The following is a 21443-nucleotide window of genomic DNA, read 5'->3' on the forward strand; positions in this document are numbered from 1 at the left end:
CAGTGGGTATGGTGTTCTTCGGATCCAATTGAGTATTCTTTCTCCTCCAAACACGAGAACCTGTGTTTCTACCAAAAAGTTCTTTTTTGGTTTCATCTGACCATAACATATTCCCCCAGTCCTCTTCTGGATCATCCAAATGCTCTCTAGCGAACTGCAGACGGGCCTGGACGTGTACTTTCTTCAGCAGGGGGACACGTCTGGCAGTGCAGGATTTGAATCACTGGCGGGGCATTGTGTTACTGATAGTAGCCTTTGCTACTGTGGTCCCAGCTCTCTGTAGGTCATTCACAAGGTCCCCCGTGTGGTTCTGGGATTTTTGCTCACCGTTATTGTTATCATTTTGACGCCACGGGGTGAGATCTTGCATGGAGCCCCAGATCGAGGGAGATTATCAGTGGTCTTGTATGTCTTCCATTTTCTAATAATTGCTCCCACGGTTGATTTCTTTACACCAAGCGTTTTACCTATTGCAGATTCAGTCTTCCCAGCCTGGTGCAGGTCTACAATTTTGTCTCTGGTGTCCTTCGACAGCTCTTTGGTCTTGGCCGTAGTGGAGTTTGGAGTGTGACTGACTGAGATTGTGGACAGGTGTCTTTTATACCGATAATGAGTTAAAACAGGTGCCATTAATACAGGTAACGAGTGGAGCCTCGTTAGACCTCGTTGGAAGAAGTTAGACCTCTTTGACAGCCAGAAATCTTGCTTATTTGTCGGTGACCAAATACTTATTTTCCACTCTAAATTGGAAATAAATTCTTTAAAAATCAAACAATGTCATTTCCTGTTTTTTTCCACATTCTGTCTGTCATGGTTGAGGTTTAACTATGTTGACAATTACGGGCCTCTCTAATCTTTTCAAGTAGGAGAACTTGCACAATTGGTGGTTGACTAAATACTGATTTGCCCCACTGTATGTATTGGATTCACAACGTATGTGGTGTCGTAGTTACCCCTCATTTGAATATTATGACATAAAAATAAATCTTAAGACCCTTTCACACATACCTGAACTCCGGTTAATTCCTGGGATTTAAATGGGTAGCCTTTATGTGTGAAAGCAATTTCCTGAGTCGAGTGACACGGTGATGACACGGACATTTACCCATAGGCGGAGTTTGACTTTTGGGTCAGTGGGGGCACAACATGTTGATGACCCGGAAACGCAGTGTCAGCAATACAATTAACTTACAAGAATATTTATAATAATAAGTTGACAATGAGCGTTTTTTTTTTTTTGTTTCCCATCATTCTTGAGGGGAATTCTAAATCAGGGTCCTTAGGCAACACTTTTCGCCAAGATCGTCATCCATTGAATATGGTACGCCCGCCGGTGTCGTGCCAATGTAGTTACCACAGTCAAAATTTGTATCCCCTGGGTGGAGACATATGGAGGTGGATTTGCGTCTTTATTATTCAATTTTAAAAAAAAGTTGCTTCAATTACAAAAAAAAAAGTCACTTCAATCAAAAAAAAAAAAGTGTTTGCAAAAATAAATTTGAAACAAAAAAAAAATGCACGATAGCTGCACAACAACTGCAGCCGAGCTGTAAATTGCTCGGCGAAGACAATCGACGACCCAGTCATCATGTGAAATTATCCGGGTAAGTAATGTGTGATTTTCCGCGTCGGAAACTTTGAAACATCACTCGGTTCGGGTTAGCATGTCGGCTAGCTGTCACCCCTCTTGGTTTGTTTACATTCTCCGAAGCCGGGGAAGGGAAATGACATAAGCCCGATTTAGGTGGCATAAAATATCGTGAAGTCAACAGTTTTGACCATTATGGAGTAATTTTGCCATGTCGTCCTGAATAAGTGCATTTTTATTATTTCATATTCCATTTAGCACAAGACTGTTTTTTGTCATGACCATGCCATTTATTTATCAATTGGGGAAAAATACTTGGATAAAAACAATATCCTGTAAAAATATTGAAGTAGAGAGATAGAAACATTTTGCAGCTCTCTTCGTCGCGTTTTCCTCGCTGTGAATAATTCCCCCTCAACGGGCTGACTGGTTCTTCTCAAGCCATTTATTTAACTATTGGGGAAAAATACTTGGATAAAAAGAATATCCTGTAAAAACATTGGAGTACAGAGACTGAAACAATGACATTTTGCGGCTGTCTTTTGTTGTATATGATTCTAATTCACATAATAATCCTATTTAAGACTTTTTTCTCCTGTCGTACGCACTTTGATATCACATAAAATTCCTCAAAATGTTGAAAAATTGGATAAAATAGATAAACTCACCAAAAAGCTTGTCTTCCAAAGCATTTATTTACTCCGTCTGTGCATTTTAGTGGGATTTGTGCCAGTCAATCCACCTCAGAAAGCCACATTTTGGGTTAAAACACCAAAGTTACTTTTTGCCTGAGATCGTGGATTCCACCCCGATGCCCCTCTGTCCGCATGCCCGAAAACTGTAAGCTTGGGGCGGCCGCGAGAGGGTTGCGATCTGCCCAGATCCGCCGCGCTGAAAGTGGTAAAAAATGTCCACGTTCTTTCATTCCAAACATTCGTCACTTTTTATCCGTGGATTGCCGCTCATTAAAGTGCCTATGACAGGATAAAAAAAAGTTTTAAATAGCCTTATCCTGTGAATTAGAATAATATTTTGAGACGATTCGACTATATACAACAATTTGGCAAAGCGCAGATGACGAGAAATTAGTCTTTTAATCTTTCGTTTAGCCACGCCTACTATTATAGGGCTCGAGCGTCCCCAACAGGAGGATGACATCGGCAGGGTCATGGTTTCATCTGATTTAGAATTCAGCCCATTGAGGGGGAATTATTCAGGGTGAGGAAAATGCGATGAAGAGAGCTGAAAAATTTCAGTTTCAGTCTTTCCACTCCAATACTTTTACAGGATATTCTTTTTATCGAAGTATTTTTCACCAATTGCTAAATAAATGGTATTGTCGTGACAAATAACAGTCCTGTGCTAAATGGAATATGAGATATTAAAAATGCATTTATTTAGTACGACTTGGCAAAATTACTCCCTAATGGTCAAAACTGTCCACTTCTTGCACCTGCCAAACTATATTTTATGCCACCGGAGTTAGACCGGCTTTTGTCATTCCCCTGCCTCTGCTTCGGAGAGCGTAAACAAACCAGGAGGCGTGACAGCTAGCCGACATGCTAACCCGAACAGAGTGAAGTTTCACAGTCTTAGTCTCGGCTTTCAAAGCGAAAAATCACACAAAACTACCCAGGATCATATTACACGGCGGTGGGGTTGTCGATTGTCTTCGCCGATCGGCAACCTGCCTGGCGTCACGCAAGTTACTGCTCATCGTACTCGTTCCCTGCTGCGGGCAGGAGAACTCGTTTGCTGAGGAAGCAGCTGGACAAACCGGCCGACGTCGGAGGAGCGCGTAGCTGCCACATGGTCAACACGAATATGGTGTAAAATCATGCTTTACTACACAGCGAAGACGTAAACAGTGAGAAAGCGGCGTGCAGTTGTTGTGCAACTAACATGGCAGGATGTTTCTGAAGAGAACTTTTCTACATGTCCGTCCATGATCAAACGTATGTAAATAGTCCTTTATTTAAAGTTTGTAGTGTTTACTTTGAAATCGCTGTATTCGCGGCCGTTTTTAACACAAAGTTGCAATTTCTAATGGGGTTGAAAATTTGACAGCACACCGGGCATACGAAGAGGGCAATAAGCCGAGTATAGCGCTCTCCGGGCAGGCACGCGAAGGACCGAGGAGGGTGTGCGGCCGAGTGGCATTCTCGGTGGACAATCGGCCACCAAATGCAAGCCACCTCTGTATTAAAACGTGTGCAATTATCCCAGTATTTGACATAATACAAAATACGATGTTTACTCACTTCCTCGTAAGTCCAATGATCTTACAGTAGTAGGGCTTGTTTTGGCCAATATCCACGGTGAATGGGAACCTTTTGAAACCCAAAAATTCTCACACGCCTCTCTCTGGTGCAGCAACAATTTTCTGCAGCACATTTGGCTGGCGTGATGCGAAAAATAAACAAATTAATCCGCAAAATCAGATGAATCCGCAGTCCATCTGCATGCTATAAAGCAATGCTGTATCGTGAGATGCTGACCCGGGTGACTTCACATTCGCATTTTGCCTCAAAACAGGAAGTTATTCATTTTCGTGGCGCGGGATTTAAAAAATTGAAGAAATAAAACGATCGCTTCCACACACATCCAAGCGGTCCATTTCATTCAGGAGCATGAAATACCGCGTGAAATATGAAATAAACATGCTTTTTGGATCCGCCTCAGAGTGCCACATTTTGGCCTAAAACAGCCAACATTACACATTGTCTTTTAGTCCAAACCAGAAGTGCAAACCATGGGGAGTAGGTAGAGCCTTAATTAATCGCGCTTAAAAAAAAAAAAAAAAAATTTAATGACGGCATCAAAACGCGGCTTAACTGACAGTTTAACTGACAACGATAGCTTATTGGTCAGACTTGCTGGATATGTTTGTAAATATAATACTGAGGAGGTGATTACATTTTGGGCTAGTGAGGTCAAAGGTCACAAAAGTCAGAAATATGTTTGTGTTCAAGATAACCCAAAAAGAATAAAGGGATTGGCATTGTTGCAAACTCCCCAGTATGGAAAGTAGCTATTGGCTGTCCTAAAAGTCACTAGATGACGTCATTGCATAATTTGCATAATTGGCAATTTGCATGTAATTGTAATGGTTGCTGTAGGAGAGAGGAATAACGTCATGGGAGAAGCAAAAAGTGAGTATAAAAAACACACCAGAAAAAGTCACTAGATTTTGTCGCTAGTCGCCAAGAGGCTTTGGAAAGTCGCCAGATTTTGCAAGAAAGTCTCCAAATTGGCAATATTGGGAATTGGCCATGGTGTTAAAGGTCACAGGTCAGAAAAGGAATTTTGCGATTTGATAACAGATTTACCTATTTAGCTCATATTTCCAGGGTAGATGACAACAGAAAGAGTGATGGCATTTTAAGTAATAAAAAAACAACATATTTTAAAAAATGTCTAATAATAATAATTCATAATATAAAAGTTTATCCTATTAAACAACCAAAAATAGTCACTTGCCGTAATTCAAAGAACATTTAGCTTAAAAACACCCATCAATGGCAATACAGCGTCCAATCCAATTTTACTGGGAAGGCTGTCAGCGATCCAGTTGCAGATCCAGTCATAATGGATTGGACATCTGTTGCCGTCAATGGCAGCCAAACAATGAAATACAATAGTTTTTTTAATCAATAGTTTTTAACTTCTTCAATTTAACCAACCATAAAAATAAGTACAATTATTTCTGGACTAAAAACGGTGAATCTAGGAAGTTGGATAATCATGCATAGGAGTTCAAATTTATGAAAATAGATTTGTTTTAAACATTTAAAATTATTTTAGGAGTCAAAGCTTTTTTTGTTCCATTTTTGACAGGTTCTTGACGTGACAATTTCTTTCCCATTAGTGGCCGAGTGACACTCTCCTCTTGAATGGAGCCAGTTATGACACTTGATGACAGCAAATGAACCTTTAAGGCGCTTTCTCAAACACAGACAATAGGACTGATGCCCGCGTGTACAATTGTAGCATATCTTCAATTTGCATCATAAAAGTAAGGCGGGTTATGTGCGAGAACAGCAGGTGCAGCTGATATGAAGACATTAGGCGGGTGATGTACCTGAGGTTTTTCTCAGAAATTCCATCAGTGTAGAAATATATGGAACAAATTCCCCTTCGAATGAATCAATCGGGTTACAGGTCGGAGCCTCTTCTTGTGGGTTCGAAATACAACAACTGACTTTCCCACACTATTGTCCCAATTCACTTTTTCCTTGAGTAGCCTTCATGCTTATTATGATTTAAATCTTAAATATTATCATTTATAATCATTTAAATCTAAATATTATCTACCTGTTTCCTCAATACATTCCTTCCAATAAATTCCTTGCCTAAATATCAGTAATGTCCAAATGTAGCTTTTCCGAAATAGCCTTCCCCTATTACACTATTTCTGATATTTTCCATAGGTAGCTTTTCCTCAAGTGGCCTAGATTTTCCTTGAGTAGCCTTTCTCCTAATATTTATACCACCATTGTCCAAAGGTCATTTCTCCTTGAGTAGCTTTTCTCCTTGTGATCGCTTTACACCCGATATTTTCCAAATTGAACTTTTTCTGAAGTACAGTTAGCCTTTCTCATAACTGTAAAACTAGAATTGCCCAAATGTAGCTTTTCCCCAACTAGCCTTTGTCTTTATGATCATTTAACGCTTGATATTTTCCAAATGTACTGTATCTATTCCTTAATTAGTCTAATTTATTTATGATTGCTGTACACCCAATAGTGTCCAAATGTACTGTAACTTTTCCTCACATAGCCTTTCTACTTGCCTTAATCCCAGTTTTGAGCAAAATTACCTATTCCTTAATAGGCTTCCTGAAGTAGCCTTTCCTCTCTTCCTCTGATTTTGATATTTTCCTTTTGTTGTTTATTCTTGTTCATTTCTTGTTTATTGCTTTATACTAAATATTGTCTGGATGCACTGTAACCTTTCTTCGTATAGCCTTTCTACAGGCTTTAATCCCAATATTGAGCTAAATTACCTGTTCCTCAAGGAGCCTACTTGTGGCCTTTATTCCGTTCCGCTGATTCTTATATTTTTCATTTGTAGTTTTTCCTTAAGTGGCCTTTCTCCTTATGATTGCTTTACACACAATATTATCCAAATGTACTGTAACTTTTCCTCGCATAGCCTTCCTATTCACCTTAATCCCAGTTTTGAGCAAAATACCTGTTCCTCAAGTAGCCTTTCTATTCACCTTAATCCCAGTTTTGAGCAAAATACCTGTTCCTCAAGTAGCCTTCTTGAAGTAGCCTTTCTTCTGTTCCTCTGATACTTATATTTTTCATTTGCAGTTTTTCCTTGAGTAGCCTCTCTCCTTATGATTGCTTTACACACAATATTGTCCAAATGTACTGTAACGTTTCCTCGCATAGCCTTTATACGCACCTTAATCCCAGTTATTGAAGTAGCCTTCCCTCTGTTCCTCTGATCCTGCTATTTTAAATTTGTAGTGTTTCCTTAAGTAGCCTTTCTCCTTATGATTGCTTTACACCCAATGTTGTCCAAATGTACTGTAATGTTTCCTCGCATAGCCTTTATACGCACCTTAATCCCAGTTATTGAAGTAGCCTTTCCTCTGTTCCTTTCATCCCGACATTTTCCATTTGCAGTTTTTTCCTTAAATTGCCTTTCTCCTTATGATTGCTTTACACCCAATATTGTACAAATGTACTGTAACCTTTTCTCGCATAGCAATTCTACTCACCTTAATCCCAGTATTGAGCAAAATTACCTGTTCCTCATGTAGCCTTATTGAAGTAGCCGTTTTTTTCCTCTGATCATGATGTTTTCCTTTTGTAGTTTGTCCTTAAGTAGCCTTTCTCCTTAAGCTTACACTAAATCTTGTCCTGATGTACTGAATTTTTTCTTTGCATCGCCTTTCCTCTCAATTTAATCCCAGTATTGAGCAAAATTACCGGTTCAGCAAGTAGCCTTCTTGAAGTAGCCTTTCCTCTGATCCTGATATTTTCCATTTGTAGTTTTTCCTTAAGTAGCCTTTCTCCTTATAATTGCTTTACACTAAATATTGCGCGCATTGTGTTACTGATAGTAGCCTTTGTTACTGTGGTCCCAGCTCTCTGTAGGTCATTCACTAGGTCCCCCCGTTTTGACCCCACGGGGTGAGATCTTGCATGGAGCCCCAGATTATCAGTGGTCTTGTATGTCTTCCATTTTCTAATAATTGCTCCCACAGTTGATTTCTTTACACCAAGAGTTTACCTATTGCAGATTCAGTCTTCCCAGCTTAGTGCAGGTCTACAATTTTGTCTCTGGTGTCCTTCGACAGCTCTTTGGTTTTGGCCATAGTGGAGTTTGGAGTGCGACTGACTGACATTGTGGACAGGTGTCTTTTATACCGATAATGAGTTAAAACAGGTGCCATTAATACAGATAATGAGTGGAGCCTCGTTAGACCTCGTCAGAAGAAGTTAGACCTCTTTGACAGCCAGAAATCTTGCTTGTTTGTAGGTGACCAAATACTTATTTTCCACTCTAATTTGGAAATAAATTCTTTAAAAATCAAACAATGTGATTATCTGTTATTTTTTTCCACATTCTGTCTCTCATGGTTGAGGTTTACCCATGTTGACTATTACAGGCCTCTCTAATCTTTTCAAGTAGGAGAACTTGCACAATTGGTGGTTGACTAAATACTTATTTGCCCCACTGTAAGCTGCACACAGACTACTTTTCATTTTGTCAGTGTTGTCCCATGAAAAGATATACTTAAATATCAGCAGAAATGCGAGGGTCAGGGGTGCACTGACTTTTGTGATATATTGTGTCTACTGTATAGAAGCTTGTAATATAGAGAAAGTGGCTTGATGGCGTATTTCCATCGTGACGTAGCTTGTTCCCACTGCAAGGTTCGCGCTACTCCCCTTGTTGAATAATTAAAATAGTTTTAAAGCAACTTCACACAGAATTATTGATAATACAATTTCATAATGCTTTGAATACTTAATACACGTCCACTTTACAATGAAAAGTTAGTAGGGTTCACACTGCATAATTAACAAGGTTGGTTTTACAATGGGCTTTGGTAATATTTCAAGTGGTTAATCCTTGCTGTATTTTGTTCAGAGTTACAGACATAGCTGTTGTTTTGCTTTGTTTTACAACGTAAAAAAACTCGAAATGTCACTTCTTGCTTGGCTATGCTCGCAGCAAAAGGTCATTGTTCGCCTGTCCGGCGAAATGTTTTATGGAAGATAGTAAGATGTGGTAAAGCGAAACCGACAACTAAATGGACTACATGAAGCACCTGAGTAACAAGTTGAAAGCAATCTTGCTGATTAGAACGGGAATGCTCAAATTATTTAAGGGAGCCACGCGGCCTTTCAATCAGTCGCCGGGGAGAAAAACGGAAAATCATTTCCGAACGCCAGGTCGCCATTGCAATTCCCCTCATCGCATTTATCTAACTCTAATTAAGGAAACGTCGTTTAAGCCGAATAATCTCTTCCGCTGACGAGCGATTTGCAAAGGAGGCGAAGCGCGTTGACCACGAGCTGTTTGCTATTTGTGTCAGCCGACATGTGTCCCTGATGATGGGAGTTGACGCCTCGCCGCCCCGAGGCCACGTCACGGGTCGCTACGGCAGGGAGCATTTAACACCGGTGCCAATTCCATCACTTGAAAAGTGACAGACATCACAGAGGAATGGATGTCCCTTTAAAAATGAAGGATGAAAACTGGTCAGGGAGGCGGCAAGATTAACTATGCAGCTGCAATTGATGCTTAAAACAGAATCTGCAGGAATTTATGGCAAGTTGTGGAAGTGTCCAACACAAGACAGCAATCTGCATTGCTTCTTACTATGTCTGGCAAATGAAGATATTATGCAAGAAGGAACCTTACAAAAGCCGAAAGGTCAAGGTGCTTTAGAACAATGACAAACATAGTTCATTATAAATAAACGGCAGGAAAGTCCTATACAATGACATGAGCAAGAAAAAAAAAAAGAAAAAAACCCCCACAACGCATCGCGATAAAAGTCAAAACGGCAAATAATGTTTATCTAATATTAGGGCTGCATGCGTTAACGGGCGGAAATTAATGTTTTTAATCAATCACGTTAAAATATTTGACGCAATTAACGCATGCGTTGCTTCAAACAATTTACAATGACGCCGTTTTCGCAAATTGAGAGCGAAAAGGCAGAGAAATGCGAGTGGACACAGGCGTTCATTGGACCGCGCCTTTTATTGGCTTAAGCTTTGGCAGTCACTACTAACAGTCATGGTTGCCCAACTTCCCATCATGAATTTGGGCGGTGCAAGAAACAATCTTTTTCTTAACACGCTTAATTGAACACAACGCAGAAAATACTGTATACCATTTGCAGCCACCACTGACAGTCATGGTTACCCAACTTCCCATCATGCATTTGGGCGGAACAGTTAAGTCGCTACAGTATCATTTCGTGAAAGCACAACAAAAATAATATTCCTATCTCTCAAAAAAATAATGTTCAGAAAAAGAAAAGCGCTCAATGCAAAAAGAACTGGTATTCCCAGTCAAAATAGCTATGCAAAATACACATAAAACTTACCCAGACTTTGCCTTGGCTAGATCTCTAATTAATTTAAAACTCGCCATTGACACCTTGTGGTGTATTTCACTTTATGTAGTTAAAGACACTGTGGAAGAACGGCAGGCAGCCCGATGTGATGTCGCCGCTTGGCGACGTCAACAATGGCGAGCTATTAGTTTATTTTTTGATTGAAAATTTTGCAATTTTTATTAAAACGAAAACATTAAGAGGGGTTTAACAAAACAGAAATTCATATTGTTTGATTTTTGAAGAATTTATTTGCAAATCATGGTGGAAAATAAGTATTTGGTCAATACTAAAAGTTCATCTCAATACTTTGTTATGTACCCTTTGTTGGCAATAGACTCTACTCACCTACGTCACAAAATGACGTGTCGCTGTATCCGGCCGCCATATTGTCTGTATTTTTTAGACTTATTCTCATTGTTTTCAATTAGTCGTGCAAGTTATAGAGCTATTCATGGAAGCCCCGGTGTTATCTGACGCTGTAAACTCATTGGATGCGATGCATAAAAGGCGTTATGTGGAAAAGCTTCAGTTTATCCATTCGCCAGATCCATATTTGATGCCTAAATCGATGTTTTTCGACCCGCTGTCTTCGCCGTCTTTGCCTGACATCTGCTAGCTACCCTGATATTTACAACTATCTTGTCCACACAAAATCAGCCTATTCTCACGAAAGTTTGAAAAACTTTAAGAGCTTGGAGGCTTATAAATACTTCGTTGCTGGTTGGGTGAAACAGGTCCTCGTCCACGAAAATTCGGCAGGAATCTATCGTGTGCTCGGGAAGGTGAGTTACGAAATTTTCAATTCAAAATCTTTTTTTCTTGCTAACATCCACTGTCAAGTCTAATGTATTTCATGTCATTTGTCAATGGAGCTAGGGCTTTTAATGTTTATATGGTTTAGCGATAGCACTGTCACTACATACATATATAATAAGTAATAAATATGAAGTGCGATAGCACTACTCCAGATTGTCCCTAGATGAATTTATTTTTGGGCTTTTGACCTCAATAGTGAAATTGTAAATTAATTGTATGACAACTGTCTGATTATCCCCTTATAATTATATATTTTCAGGTAGTTCATTCACAACGTCTGAGTGTATGTTGTCGGCGATTAGCCTAGCAATGATCTTAATTGTGGTTGTCAGCCCAAAACCCTCCAAATATATATTAAATGCATCTTACCAGATATAAAATGACTACTACATAATCTGTGGTAGTCGTTTGGAGCCCAGTTTTCTCGTCGAATTGCAGCAGTCAATCTCGCTCTCCTCTCCGGGTCTCTCGGAATACGGTAAAACTTCAAGTCTCTCCGTCTATCTTCTCTGTTTTTGCAACCGACCGCCACACACGACTTCACCATTTTGATTATTAATGTTAACGAGCAGAAAAACACGCCATAATAGGAGGAATTTACAAAGCGCTAATGCATTAACATGACGAGTATACGGACAACATGGCGCGGGGGCGTGGCTGTGACGTCACGTGAGTAGGGTCTATAATGGAGGCCAAACATTTTCTGTAACTCTTCACAAGCTTCTCACACACTGTTGCTGGTATTTTGGCCCATTCCTCCATGCAGATCTCCTCTACAGCAGTGATGTTTTGGGGTTGTCGTTGGGCAACACGGACTTTCAACTCCCTCCACAGATTTTCTATGGGGTTGAGATCTGGAGACTGGCTAGGCCCCTCCAGGACCTTGAAATGCTTCTTACGAAGCCACTCCTTTGTTGCCCTGGCTGTGTGTTTGGGATCCTTGTCATGCTGAAAGACCCAGCCACGTCTCATCTTCAATGCCCTTGCTGATGGAAGGAGATCGGTTATCAAGGTCCCTTTGCAGAAAAACAGCCTTAAAGCATAATGTTTCCACCCCCATGCTTCACAGTGGGTATGGTGTTCTTCGGATGCAACTAAGTATTCTTTTTCCTCCAAACACGAGAGCCTGTGTTTCTGCCAATTTTTTTTATTTTGGTTTCATCTGACCATAACACATTCTCCCAGTCCTCTTCTGGATCATGCAAATGCTCTCTAGTGAACCGCAGACGGGCCTGGACGTGTACTTTCTTCAGCAGGGGGACACGTCTGGCAGTGCAGGATTTGAGTCCCTGGCGGCGCATTATGTTACTGATAGTAGCCTTTGTTACTGTGGTCCCCACTCTCTGTTGGTCATTCACTAGGTCCCCCCGTGTGGTTCTGGGATTTTTGCTCACCGTTCTTGTTATCATTTTGACACCACAGGGTGAGATCTTGCATGGAGCCCCAGATCGAGGGAGATTATCAGTGGTCTTGTATGTCTTCCATTTTCTAATAATTGCTCCCATGGTAGATTTCTTTACACCAAGTGTTTTACCTATTGCAGATTCAGTCTTCCCAGCTTGGTGCAGGTCTACAATTTTGTCTCTGGTGTCCTTCGACGCTATTTGGTCTTGGCCATAGTGGAGTTTGGAGTGTGACTGACAGGTGTCTTTTATACCGACCAGAGGTTGCGCTAGACTTTTTCGTTGTCTGTCATTTTGACAGACAGTGTCATAAAAATCCGGTCATAATCTATTTTTACCCGTCACTTACATTTTTTAAATGATAATAATGACAAATTCAATAGTATTTAGTTTTCATTCATTTTTAATTAATATTCTGTCCGAACAAGCTTAACAAGAGGCAAACAGACAGCGGAGTGCACCAATCAGCGACGTGCAGACGCGTTGGCAAAGCGACGAGGGCAGGACGAGGGACTTGCGCGCGGAAGTAAACATACGAGGAGAACGGAGTTTATTCAACATGGCTAGCGCGAGACAGACTGTTGTCAATGACTCGTGTCGATGTGTTTTAGCTCATTTAAAACTGAATTTACCGCGGATTGGAACATATTCTCGGCTCTCCCGTTCACCATCCGTGTTGTTGTAGAGACGACTTTTGGCGCGCAAGAGTGCCGTTGCTCGTGAAGAACACGTCACGCAAATAAACCAATCTGATTTGTCGATTGATTTTGTACCTACACGAGAGGCTGTGTCCCAGACTTTTCTCTCAGTGTTTGAAAAATAAAGGGAGAACAGTCTGGCTGTGCCAGGCAAACATTCAGTTGCCTTGACATTTTTCCGAGTAAGGCCAACGACGTCATGCATCAAGAGAGACAATAGCTATTTAATATGTTCACTCGCCACCCCGTGGTCTGGGGTGTGAATTGCAACCTGTCAAAATGACAGATAGACTTCAGTTTTTTCCGTCACCGTTTTAAAAAACCAGTCAACGACGGAAAATATTCGGTTAACGCGACCCCTGATACCGACAATGAGTTAAAACAGGTGCCATTAATACAGGTAACGAGTAGACTCTCGTTAGACCTCGTTAGAAGAAGTTAGACCTCTTTGACAGCCAGAAATCTTACTTGTTTGTAGGTGACCAAATACTTATTTTCCACTTTAATTTGCAAACAAATTCTTTAAAACTCAAACAATGTGATTTTCTGCTTTTTTGTCCCACATTCTGTCTCTTATCGTTGAGGTTTACCCATGTTGACAATTACAGGCCTCTCTAATCTTTTCAAGTAGTAGAACTAGCACAATTGGTGGTTGGCTAAATGCTTATTTGCCCCACTGTATTTTGCGTTCCGGCACCTTATGATTTCCAAATTAAGCACTGCTGGTTCCTAGACAAGGCAACAATCTTCTGTTTTCTTCATATGAATGGGCTGTGACAACAAGACAGTATATAGCATTTTCCTATGAAGACAAACATCCAAACTTAGACCTAACAGAGGCATTTATGGGAAGTAGTGGAAGTGTCCAACATGTGACAGAAATCTAGTATTTTCTTCAGGGAGACAAAATGGAGGACTTTCATACATAGAAAACCATCTACAATGAGAAATATGAGAGAAAAAGTAGCCATAAGTGTGTAAATCAAAAGTAAAGAAGCTGTGAAGATTTGTGGCAAGTATTGACTCGCTCCCACACTTGACAACAATCTACTATTTTTTCCATATGTACGGGCTGTGATGACAAAATAAAAAGAAATGAGTCAATGAGTCCAGAAATCAACTTTAAAGAAGCTGTTGAGATTTATGGCAAGTACTTACTCAATCCTACACTTGACAACAATTTCCTGTCTCATTCATGTCTTTCCTGTTTAAGAATAAAACCTGGCAAAGTTTTGTAAAAGGTAACACACACACATCGTAGCCTCCCTCATAATGTCATTCTAGGAGGAATATTTAACACAGATGTCATTTTCACCACTGATTGGACGATTAACCCCGTCATGTAATCAAAGTATGCAATGTAATTTCCCCCCACAGCCTGCTGGAATGTAACTACATCGCAGGATCACAGCGATGTCCTTAACCTCATTGTGACAAATACGCAGCATGCCAAAAAGTGTCAGGCTTTAACATTAGAACAGAAAGTTAAGTGAAATCTCCAACGTGGGTAATTGCCCCCGTTAATTGCTTTGCACTCTAAGTGCGAAAACACGGACTTTTTTTTAATCTACATCACTCTGCTTGGGATTCTAATGGCTCGTCTCATCCTGGATGGCGCGTTCCATCTCGAGAGTGTGATTTGGCGCCAGGCCCTCGCTGGGAGGCGGATGGCCCGAGAGGCTGGTGACGCGGGTATATACGTGCGGCAATGAATCAACGTCGCATCCCTCCCCGCGTCCGTCCCTTCCTGACTTGGATGCAGATGCCGATTCATTCATTAAGTGCAACGCAGAGAGGGTCAAGTATTAGGGACATCGCCGCATTATCCGGGAGGGGTATTAACTCATTGACTGTGGTTAGACGTCCAATTTAATGGATGCCTCTCCAACAACACTGCCGTTTCCTCCCAGTTTAAACGGATTGGACGTCTGACACGGTCAATGGCAGTCATTGAATTAGGAATGAAAACAATTTGGGTACAACATTTTAAAGTAAAGTGGGAAGTATCCCACAAAATAGTGCGGCGTCATATCAAATAAATGGTAGGGCTGTCAAACGATTAAACTTTTTAATCGAGTTAATTACAGCTTAAAAATTAATTAATCGTAATTAATCGCAATTAATCGCAATTCAAACCATCTATAAAATATGCCATATTTTTCTGTAAATTAAATATATATTCTGTAAAATAAATTGTTGGAATGGAACGATAAGACACAAGATGGGTATATACATTCAACATACGGTACATAAGGACTGTAGTGGGCATTTCACTCTACTGTCATTTAAATCTGTCTATGCTGTCCTCACTCCGAAGCGTCTACTTTTTCCAAAGCTAGACAGCTAGTGAACGACGCCTTAATAATCAGACTTCTTCCTTTTTCACCTGATTTATTAATAAAATGGCCTCAAACCATTGTCCTCTTTAGACCGTCGTAAAACTACAAAAAAACAGTACACAAGCATTGCATTAGCAACAACGTTAGCTTAGCACGCTATACAGGTTCACTAAAAATAAGCAAAAAGCGTCTCATACAAAAAATATAACATTTCACTTACTAAAATGATATGTACATTCTTTACAAAAACCATACTTACGGACAAATCTTGTCCACGGATCATATAAGCACAACATTACAATGTAGGCGTCAGCCCGAGACGTCGTGCAGCCATATTGAACTGCCAAGAAAACAATAAACCATGTCGCAAAGCGACCACAAGAGTGTGCTGTTAGACAGCACAAAAAGCCTTGCTGTAAAACTTGCCAAAGGGCAGAATACTGTCTGAGCGGGACATGTGCGTTATTTGCGTCAAATATTTTAACGTGATTAATTAAAAAAATAAAAATAAAAAAATAGGCGGCACGGTGGCTGAGTGGTTAGCACGTCTGCCTCACAGTTCTGAGATCAAGGGTTCAATCCCGGACTTCGGCCTTCCTGTGTGGAGTTTGCATGTTCTCCCCGTGCCTGCGTGGGTTTCCTCCGGGAACTCCGGTTTCCTCCCACATCCCAAAAACATGCATGGTAGGCTGATTGAACACTCTAAATTGTCCGTAGGTATGAGTGTGTGCGTGAATGGTTGTATGTCTCCTTGTGCCCTGCGATTGGCTGGCAACCAGTTCAGGGTGTCCCCTGCCTACTGCCCGTAGTTGGCTGGGATAGGCTCCAGCACCTCCGCGACCCTGGTGAGGAATAGCAGCATGGAAAATGAATGAATGAATGAATAATTTAAAAAATTAATTACCGCCCGTTAACGCGATAATTTTGACAGCCCTAATAAATACATTAAAAAAACAAAACAATTACATTAAATTAGAAGTTTTTTTTTTTTTTACTATTTGAATATAACTCATGAATCAAATCACTTAAAACACAATTAAGCCATCTAATATGTTAAATTGGAAATTGTAATAACCATTTTTTTGTAGTGCTGCAATGAATAATCGATTAACTCGAGTAATTCGATTAGAAAAAAGATTCGAAATAAAATTAGCTACTTTTAGTATTCGTTTAATCAAAGTGGCGTTGTTGGTTTGTTTTAAAAGTCTTTGCATTTAGTTTTATTGATTTGGGTGGAAACACCGCCCTCTAGTGGCAAGAGTGAATATGACATAACTCATTTCACATGGCTGGATACAGCTGCCCCCTGTTAAGACCAACATTAACATTAAGTTTTTGTTTGCGCAAATGTTTTTTTTTTGATGCATTCATAATTTAGTTCATAGGTATATTTTGCCGTTTTTTGTGGGAATATGTGTTTGAACCATTTGTTAAGAGCTTTAAAAAAATAAAAAGATAAACTTTGGCATATTATAGCATTTAAGCTAGTAGACTTTAGCTATGTAAGTTAGCCAATTGTTCTTTTGTTTTACATAGATTAGATTTACATAGATTATTTATTTACTTCTACCGTTTGAGGTTCAGCTATTTTAATTTTTTATGTTCCTTATCCGATTACTCGATTATTCGAACTAACTAGTTAATCGATTAATCGACTACTAAAATAATCGATAGCTGCAGCCCTAATTCTTTAAAGAGGATAAAGAATACATGACAGTGCTTACTTGTATGTTCACTTTCAATTATCTACTGCAAGAATGCTATTGAGAGTTACTGATAACTTGTGAATGTAGCTTCCCATTATTTGTTACTATTAGCATCAAGCTAGTAGACTGTACGGTAAGTCCATGCTATAAATCCACAAGGTAAAAGTTTGTTTCATATTGAGTTTGATGTTAAACTTCAACACAAAATGGCAAAAAACTATATACAATGTGGCATGAACGCAAAGGTTCCTCATATCTCGAGACACCACTGTATTTAATGTTAGTGTACATCAATTTAGATCCCTACATTAAGCAACAATTCAATCAAATCAATCGAAAAGCAAAACGCGGATCAAATGTCACATTTTAGATAGGACATTTTGATAAAATTACGTTTTCAGTCCAATTTTAAAAAATGTTTAAGCTAAAAAATGGTCCAAAGAATCAAACTGATTTATCTAAATTGATTTTCTTAAATATGTGCATAATATCATATTAAATCGATCGAAGGCCCTTAAATTATAATTTGGCTTTGTAATCGTTTTTCGTGGTCAATGGGGGCCAGAAACCGCCGCGATAAGGGAAAAAAACCACGAAGTAGCGCTACCCCACCACCAAAAAATTGTGTGTGTTCAATGTATTTATTCAGATTTAGCATTGGAAAGAGATACAATACATACAGGACATGTTTTTTTTCACTTTTTATAATTGAAAAAAATAATTATGTATATACATTAAGCCTGAATGATATATCGTTTAAACATCGCCACTGCGATGTGCGCATGCGCGATAGTCCCATCGCAAGCACTTGCGATAGTTTTTATTTTTTTTTAATCCACGTACGCCTTGCTTTCTGCTATGCGCAGAGCCTCACACCCTCCCTTTCCCAACCCTTTCCTCTCAGTCACTGCGGCACTTGCTTATTAAAGTTAATGATGGCTTTGATCTGGCCAAAGACTTCACACGGGCATCTGTCAATCATCGTTTAACTTGTTAAACAGTTTCTGCAAGGAAGCTGCGCTGGAATAAATGTGTGTGTGTGTGGAGACGTTGGAGACATATAAATGCCAGAATTGATCATGAGGAGTTTGAAATTATTACATGTCACTCCAACGTCAGAGCTAAGGCAGATGAACAGAAGCATTTAATAAAGCCAAGCATTTATCTACTATAGTACTTTTATTCTTGTTAAAAAATGATTTGGTTGGACAGTTATGTTTAAAACTGATCATAATTATGACATTTGAAGTGCTTAAAAACCATTTATTTATATACATTTTTTAAATCACTTTTGGGGGGAAAAGTGAGGAAAAAAACATGTCTTATATGTATCTCTTTCCAATGCTAAAGCTGAATAATACATTGAGCACAAAAAACACACAAAAAAAAAAAAAAAATTGGGGGGTGCGCTACTTTGCGGTTTTTCACTTATCGTGGCGGGTTCTGGTCCCCATTAACCACGAAAAACGAGGGACCACTGTCCACTGTGGTGATGGTGAGTCATCCAAAGTCTTTCCAAACAGCTATTCAAGTCATCTACTGAAAATTTCTTTAAAAAAATATATATACATTTTTTTTTAATATCGCAATATAATATCGCAAACCCCCCAAAAATTGCAGCAATAGTTTTTTCCAATATCGTTCAGGCCTAATATATATATATATATATATATATATATATATATATATATATATATATATTAATAAATGGTTTTTAAGCACTTCAAATGTAATAAATATGAATACTTATTATAAGTTTTAAACAAGTTATTGTCCCACCGAATTATTTTTAAACAAGAATAAAGTACTGTAGTAGAAAAATGCTTGACTTTATTAAATGCTTCATTGAGTGAGTCTACTCAAATCCGCTGGAGCTGCTCACTTACACACAATGAGTTGCCACAGCAACTGTTTAACAAGTTAGACTATGATGTCGCCGCTTTGAAGTCCGCAGCTCTGGCACGATCTAACCCAAACATTTGTCAACATCATTAGCAACTCCAGTGCACGGGCTGACAAACAATGAGCAGGAAGAGGGAGCAAGAGTGAGACGACGCGATCGGCTCGGGACAGCTCATCTGTATCATTACTATTTTTTTAATCGAAAAAAAACAAACAGCAGTATATTGTCAATTTATATGTTGCCGGGTAAAATAAGCTAATGACTAGGTTAGGTAAGCTAAGGTTGATCAAGATCAGGTAATTATATATCTATATATATTATTATACACTGTATATCGTGGTACCTCTACTTACGAAATTATTTGGTTCTGGAAGTTTCGTAACTTGAAAATTCTGCTGAAGAGACACGTTTTCCATGTAAAAGCAATAATCCATTGCAAGCCCCGCCCAAAATTCAGACATAAATCTTTCATAATGCATCAAAATATGTTACAAATACATGTTACTTTTAGATTATTGCACAATAAACATAAAATTAGAGTTGCGTAATGTAAAAAAAACAAGAATAGAGTAAAGAATAAAAGTTAATACACTCATGTAAAACTGTCGGAACACGAGGGGCGAATGAAGAGGATGCTGGGATGCACACATACTCATATGGTAGAGGTCCTTCTTTGCCAATTGGATGCCAGGAATGCTAGGCAATAGCCAATGGCAGCACAGCTATAAGTATGTTATGTACAGCCATACTGTATTTTTGCCTTTCGTATCTGGAAATGTCTCCCGTAACAAGAGGTGATATTTTTCCATTGAGGCGTGTCTTAACCTGAAAATTCTGTATGTAGAGACATTCGTATGTAGAGGTACCACTGTTTATAAATTATAGAAGAAGGGAGGTCTACAAAGGATCCACGGATAGAAAGACTTGTAGTTCTTAAAAGATAACTGTTATTATGAGTTACAATAATTTGATATTAAAACCCCTCTTGATATTTTCGTTTTTATGCAATTTTAATATTAGTTTAACTGGTAGGTCGCCATTGTTGTTGACGTCGCAGGGCGGTGACGTCACTGGGTTACGCTGCCGGGCTTCATGACTCTTGCGACATAAAAACGTCATCTGTTCAAGCCTTTCGATTTGAACCCGAGAGGAACATTAATGAGCATGACAGCACTGTCGATATTTCACAAAACGAGCAGCAAAAGCAAAATGAAGAAGAACGACGGGATGAGACGAGATAAGGGTATGACAAAACCCGTTCGGCCCAAATGTGCTACATAGGCGAAACGTCTTTTAGTTTGTTTTGTTTAGATGCATACAGACAGAACATACTAAAGATGTTATAAGAAAACAATTAAACGTAGTATTATCAAATAAGGGTGGTTTATATACGCTACGTGACTAATGTGGTCAACAGATCAACAATCTGCTTTAAAGCTACCACATGGGAGGGAAACACAGGCAAAAAGTATTTTGAGGCAATGAAAAGGTAATAAAAAAATCCATAAAAACTAGGGCTGTCAAACGATTAAAATTTTTAATCGAGTTAATTACAGCTTTAAAATTAATTAATCGTAATTAATTGCAATTCAAACCATCTATAAAATATGCCATATTTTTCTGTAAATTGTTGTTGGAATGGAAAGATAAGACACAAGAATACAGCACATAAGGACTATTTGTTTATTATAACAATAAATCAACAAGATGGCATTAACATTATTAACATTCTGTTAAAGCGATCCATGGATAGAAAGACTTGTAGTTCTTAAAAGAAAAATGTTAGTACAAGTTATAGAAATGTTATATTAAAACCCCTCTTAATGTTTTCATTTTAATAAAATTTGTAAAATTTTCAATCAAAAAATAAACTAGTAGCCCGCCATTGTTGATGTCAATAATTACTTAGACAATGCTAATGGGTGCTGAAGCCTATAAAATCAGTCGCACCCAAGCGCCAGCAGAGGGCGGCAAAACTCCATAAAACACAATTAACAAGCAGTTAACTGTAACTGTCATTTAAATCTGAGCGGGGGGAGTGCTTTAATTGCGTCAAATATTTTAACGTGATTAATTTAAAACATTAATTAACGCCCGTTAACGCGATAATTTTGACAGCCCTAATAAAAACACAAATGGTAAGTACTCGCCAGTCTTAATCGATAAGCGCATGTGTTGGACGTTTCGCCGCATCGATGGTATTGCAGAACACCGGTAGTGTTCGTCTAGTGACAGTGACAAACAACAGCATCACCTCAAGCGTCCATTGTGCGTATAAAATATTGCGCCCTCCGTAGGTCAAAACATGTACTAAATATGATAGATTTTTAAATCAATGGCAATATTTTATGTGTTTCTAATAAGATATTTTAGTAAAAGAGAACAATTGTGGCTCTT

At 39.1% G+C, this 21443-nt stretch overlaps 1 protein-coding gene across 5 annotated transcripts in view; it reads left to right on the forward strand.

Annotated features, from left to right (window-relative positions):
• The window catches only part of crhb (corticotropin releasing hormone b), a 57337-nt gene that overhangs the window by 34498 nt on the left and 1396 nt on the right, over window positions 1-21443 (forward strand). The window lies entirely within an intron of this gene.

The sequence above is a fragment of the Corythoichthys intestinalis genome, chromosome 20 (assembly GCF_030265065.1).
Source record: "Corythoichthys intestinalis isolate RoL2023-P3 chromosome 20, ASM3026506v1, whole genome shotgun sequence".
Classification (NCBI taxonomy): domain Eukaryota; kingdom Metazoa; phylum Chordata; class Actinopteri; order Syngnathiformes; family Syngnathidae; genus Corythoichthys; species Corythoichthys intestinalis.